The sequence below is a fragment of the Rhinolophus sinicus genome, linkage group LG01 (assembly GCF_036562045.2).
Source record: "Rhinolophus sinicus isolate RSC01 linkage group LG01, ASM3656204v1, whole genome shotgun sequence".
Taxonomy (NCBI): Eukaryota; Metazoa; Chordata; class Mammalia; order Chiroptera; family Rhinolophidae; genus Rhinolophus; species Rhinolophus sinicus.
Genome location: NC_133751.1, coordinates 77,141,004 through 77,147,003, shown reverse-complemented (window position 1 = coordinate 77,147,003; position 6,000 = coordinate 77,141,004).

The window sequence follows — 6,000 nt, the reverse complement described above, 5'->3', positions numbered from 1 at the left end:
TAGTAAAACCTTAATTGCTCATGTTACTCCTTTTCGTTAAATTTCTCTAACCCATCCCTGTTGGAATGAAGTCAGCCTACTTGAGTGTGGAATACAAAGTTATTCAGGATCTTCATCATCATGTCCTTCACATCTTCAACCACTCTTTTAAGCTCCCCTCCTTTTCACCTAGAAGTTTTAATATGTAATCTACCAATATTAAACTTATTTCCCACCAAAATGAAGTTGTCATGCCTATTGACTCACACTCTTGTCCCTGCCATTTTCTCTTGTCCTTCAAGGCTCACTTTAATTGTTACCTCCTCCTAAAAGCCTTATTGGCAACCTGAAGCCTAGATTCACTACTCTTACACATGCTGCCTTATCACTGTGGGTTGACTATTAGGGCAGTATATAAGATTTTACTGAAATTATTCAGAAGTATTCATCCCATTGGTTTGTGAGTTTGAGGCTATGGTATTTTCATCTTTGTGTCCCACAGGCTTAGTCAAGGCACTGATAAAATCTAAAAAAAATATTTGCCTAACTCAACTGAAGTTAGGCGAGATCACTTTTGAAATTTGTCCTATTCATGGTCAGGCGGGACCACTAGCTGGTCTCCACATTTATCACTGGTTGGGCAGTCACAGGCTGTGCTTCCTGGTAGGGTGGTGCCACTGGTTGAACTCTTTAATTGGGCAGAGCTGTGGGCTGGGCTCCACCATTGATCCTGGTTTAGTGGGGTCTCAAGCTGTGCTCCTCAACTAGATGGTGCTGCCAGACCCTGTGTTTAGGCAGGACACGGGCAGGGCTTTGTGGTAGGTTGGAGCCTCAGGCTGTCCTCTGTGACACAGTGGGAACACAGGTTGTGCCCTGAAGTTGGACAGGGATGGAGGCTGGACTTAGTGATCATGTAGGCTGCCGGCTGTGCTCTGCTATTGGCTGAGGTCACTGGCCTGGTTCTCTGGTAGGGTGGAGCCTCCCCTATATCTGCTGTTGAGTGGGGCTAGAGACTGTGCTCAGTAGTGGGCAGGGTCACTGGCTGGGCTCCAAGCCTGGATTTGGCCGCAGGCTGTGTTCAGCAACCAGGCGGGGCCATAGGCTGGGTTCAAAGGCTGTGTAAGGTCACTCTTCAGACTCCCTGGTTATGTGAGGCCAGAGGCTCTGCCCAGCAGATGAGCAGTGCTGCTGATTTGGCTTTTTACCCAAGGATGCTGTATGATGGGATCTGTTACGATTCTGGTTTTCTGACCAGGCTTCCTGGTTTGGTGGAATTGGAGACTATCATGTTTCCCCGAAAATAAAACCTAGCCAGACAATCAGCTCTAATACGTCTTTTGGAGCAAAAATTAATATAAGACCCGGTATTGTATTATATTACATTACATTACATTATATTATAGTATATTATATTATAAAGACCCAGTCTTATTTTATGGTAATATAAGACCGGGTCTTTATAATGTAATGTAAAGCAATGTAACGCAAAGTAATGTAATAATATAATATAATATAATATAATATAATATAATATAATATAATATAATACAATAGCGGGTCTTATATTAATTTTTGCTCCAAAAGACGTATTAGAGCTGATTGTCTGGTTAGGTCTTGCTCAGTTCTGCAGGGATCTCTGCTTGGGCTCCTCTGCAAGCAGGAATGCAGTCCCCTCGCCCACAAGATCTGAGTGCTGGTTGATGTCAGGTCCTCCCCCCCGTCCCTTCTCTGTCCATCTGATCCCCAATAGTTAAGCCCGGCAGGAATCCCCAGTGATCCCTGCGAGGCACGACTTGAGTGGGAGCGTCCTACAGCACTGGGGCAGCTTGATGTCCACTTTGGGTTCCTTTTACTATGGGAGAAAGTGCTATATTGACCTGGGAGAGAAGTGATGTGGTCAAAGTGAAACAGCTCCTCTTACTCTCCTGATGTTGTCCTTCTCAGTCCAGGGAAGGTACTTCAGCCTCACCTTCAGGTTCTGGGAGTCTTACAGTGGTGTCTCTCCTGAGGATAGTTACTAGTTGGTCTTCTGATGAGGAAGACTGAAGTCAGGAATCATCTGTGCCACTCTTGATGCATCATTTCCTCCTCTTGTTTGTTACTTTAATTGGAATGCGTTGTTTTCACCATTAAGTATTACATCACATGATATTGACAATTATTTGGAAATTTATATTCTTAACTATTTGAATCATATTAACTATTCTTATGTTACTAAGGACTTTACAAATATCAAGATTGGATGTTGCATTTTACCAGGTGCCTTTTTGTAAACTCTGTACATCTGTGTACATAAGTAAATCCTTTCTCATTTCCATATTTTATCGTGGTAATGTACATAAAAGAAAAATCCCCATATTGACTGGAAGGAAAGAGTTAGTAGCTGATTCTGTGGCTCTTTTTATCGTCTCATGAATGCCTGATGCTTTAGCTCCTGAATAGATTACTTTTGCAATATTAACTCAAGGAATCCATAACAAGCAATAGAGCCAATATAAACAGAATCACATCAAGTACTATGTGTCAGACCAACAACCTGTTCTTCATCATTGATATTGTTTATTGAACAATAACCAGTATTGATGAGATGTAGTGGCACAGTAGAATATGAGTTAATCATTATTCTGGAGGGGTTCCGTGACTAGCAATGTTTAATGGGAACATAGAACTTACTTACAGCTTCCCTGCACTTCGGTGAACATGTATGCCTCAAGTGTGAAATGATTTTGGGACATAGAAAGCTGAACTGAGAATCATAGGACCTTCACTTTGCTGTTGCTTTACATGCTGCATTGTTACCTGTCTTATATTCTTAATTAATGCTAGGTATATTTGATGTTATGTGAAATGTACTGCGTGTTAGGAGTTTTACTGTCAACTTGAATCCAAGGTCGCTTCTGCTGATTGAACAGAATATCCTGGAATAAACCTTACTGGGATATGGTACATTATTTTTATAATATACTGACAATTTTATCTCATATCTTATTTAAGACTTGTACAATTCTATTTCACAAATGGTCTACATTTTTTTCCCTTTTCTATCACATTTCCAGTTCAAGCATCACACTAGCTTTAAAAAATTATATTTTGCCATCTTATATTTTAAATAATTTCTATTATTATTTTTATTTTTATTAATTTCTTATGTCTACGTTGATTCCTCACATTGTAATTTAGATTACTCATTTTTTTCCTAAAGTAACTAAAGTGAAATACTGATCCATTTTTTCTATTCAGTTATGACCTCAAATCAATGATAGATACATAGACAGAAAAAGAGACAGATACACACTTGATGCTAAAATGCAATTTGAAGTATATCAAATACTCACACAATTGCAGCCCATGATGAACATAGCCTCATCACACATTAAGATAACTAAACACAGATGTATTTTTGTTAATGAGCCTTCTGGTTTTGAACTAATGTCTGGTAATGTCTGCCTGGGTCACATGAACACTAGTCAAAAGAATACCTCAAGACTTCTGCTTCTAGCTATGATGGAGTATTGGACTTACGTTAGTGCTGTAAATGATTAGGAAACTAGACAAAATACGTAAAACTACTCTTCATATATTGGATAACAGGGCTGGACTGTGATCAATGAAAAATGGAGAAACAAATGAAGTTCATGCAAAAACAGTTCCTGCTTTCTACTGGAAGGGGGGTACAGAATGGAAGATATAAAAATAAATAAAAAGGAATTTCTAAGGATGAGAAATAATAGTGACTTGAGATTACATTAAATAAACATCTGCAGAAGAAAAGGTCAATGACGCTGAAGAGATAGCAATAGAAACTTTCCAAATTGAAGCACAGAGAATAAAAAAAGACTGATAAAAAGAGGGACTCAGTGACCTGTGGGATAATATGAAGCAATCTAGTTCCATGTAATAGAAGACATCTTGAATAGAAACTAGGCAAATAAGACTGTGGAATGACAAACTAAAGACATAGGGAAAACATTTAATGCATAAAAGCATTAAATACATTTTTAGTGGACAAGTTTTCCAAATTGCTTAATTTTCATGGTGTGAAAAAGAATGTGAGGAGGAGAACTAAGGAAAAAAAAGATTCTGCAAATTAGAGGAAATGTTATGAAATAACATTCTTTAATATGTATTACAATTGGATTATAATAATGGGCAAAGAAAAACTTGAAATATGGATTATTAATTTATCCCACTTGAGTTGCCTTAAAGATTCCAGAGAACACAGTAGTATTTAAATATAGGGCTACGAGTTCAATAATCTTGTATCATCTGAAATTTAATTATGCATTTTTAATAGCTCACACATGATAGTTAAAATGTGGTTGAAAAGGAAAAAAAAAAATTCAGTCTAAGTAACACATTAAAAATCTTAGACATTTTCCCCACCTTTCTCTGGCTGGCTTATATCTGACCTAAATGCGGCACTTTTGCTAACTTCAAAGGAATTTGTTTTAAGAGCACTTATAAGGAAGCATAATACCTACTGTGCAGTATGTGTAGAGTTACACATTTTAATACTTTTCATATTCCATGAAATATATATATATATATATATATATATATATATATATATATATATATATATATATATGCATATATATTGTTTTTCATCAGGGTGGCCGGTTGGTTAGAGCGTGGTGCTGATAACACCAAGGTTGCCAGTTCGATCCCTGCGTAGGCCACTGTGAGCTGTGCCCTCCTTAAAACAAAAACAAAAACAAAACACAAAAACAAGATTGAAAAAAAATCTGATAATGAAAGGCAGTACAGGTTTTGTGGTGCCTAAAGCATATACAGTTTTTTTGGGCCCTCTTAAGGTAAAGGATACAAATTATAAATAAAATTAGATATAGAACTCACTATTTATTTAGAATGAGAAAAAGATTAACAACAAATTATAATTTTGAAAATGATTATAACTCCATCTTAAAATCCAGAATGGGTCAATTTTTTTTTCAAATTACACAACATATATAGTATGTTTTTCTAAAATTTTTACCTCACGCTACTTAATTGCCTCTTCTTATTCCAAATATTTTATATGATAATCTACAAAAAGAGTAGTAAAGAAACTGAGTCTTTTCCCCCTAGCATTGTAAGTTTATATTTTCACTCTTTAAAAAAGTTTTTATTACAATATAGCTAGCATACAATATTATATTAGTTTCAGGTGTACACCATAGTTATTAAACATTTATATACTTAAAGAAGTAATCACCATGATAAATCTAACAACCATCCATACCATACCACACTCTCACAATATTATTGACTATGTTCCCTATGCTGTACATTATATTCCCCATGACTTACTTGTTTTATACCTGGAAATTGGAACTTCTTATTTCCCTTCACCCTTTTCCCCCGCTTTTAAACATTTTCAATTACAGTTGACATTCAATATTATTTTGTATTAATTTGAGGTGTACAGCATAGTGGTTAGACATTTACCATGTGTCCCCGAAAATAAGACCTAGCTGGACAATTAACTGTAATGTGTCTTTTGGAGCAATAATTAATATAAGACCTGGTGTTATATTATATTACGTTACGTTACGTTACATTACATTACATTACATTACATTACATTACATTATATTATATTATAGTAAAGACCGGGTCTTATAGGAAAATAAGACTGGGTCTTATATTAATTGTTGCTCCAAAAGACGCATTAGAGCTGACTGTCCAGCTAGGTCTTATTTTCGGGGAAACATGGTATATAATTTAAGAAGTGATCCTGCTAACTAGTCTAGTACCCACCTGGCAGTATACATAATTATTACCATATTATTGCCTATATTTCTATGCTTTACTTGACACCCTTATGACTATTTTGCAACTTCCAATTTGTACTTAATCCCTTCATCTTTTTCACCCTGCTCCCCAACCCCTCTCCCATCTATTATCCTGATATGTACCCATATGACACCATACACACCTAATACAATATTATTGACTGTATTCCTTATGCTATACCCAACATCCTCTTGACTTCTGTGTAACAACCAATTTGTATTTCTT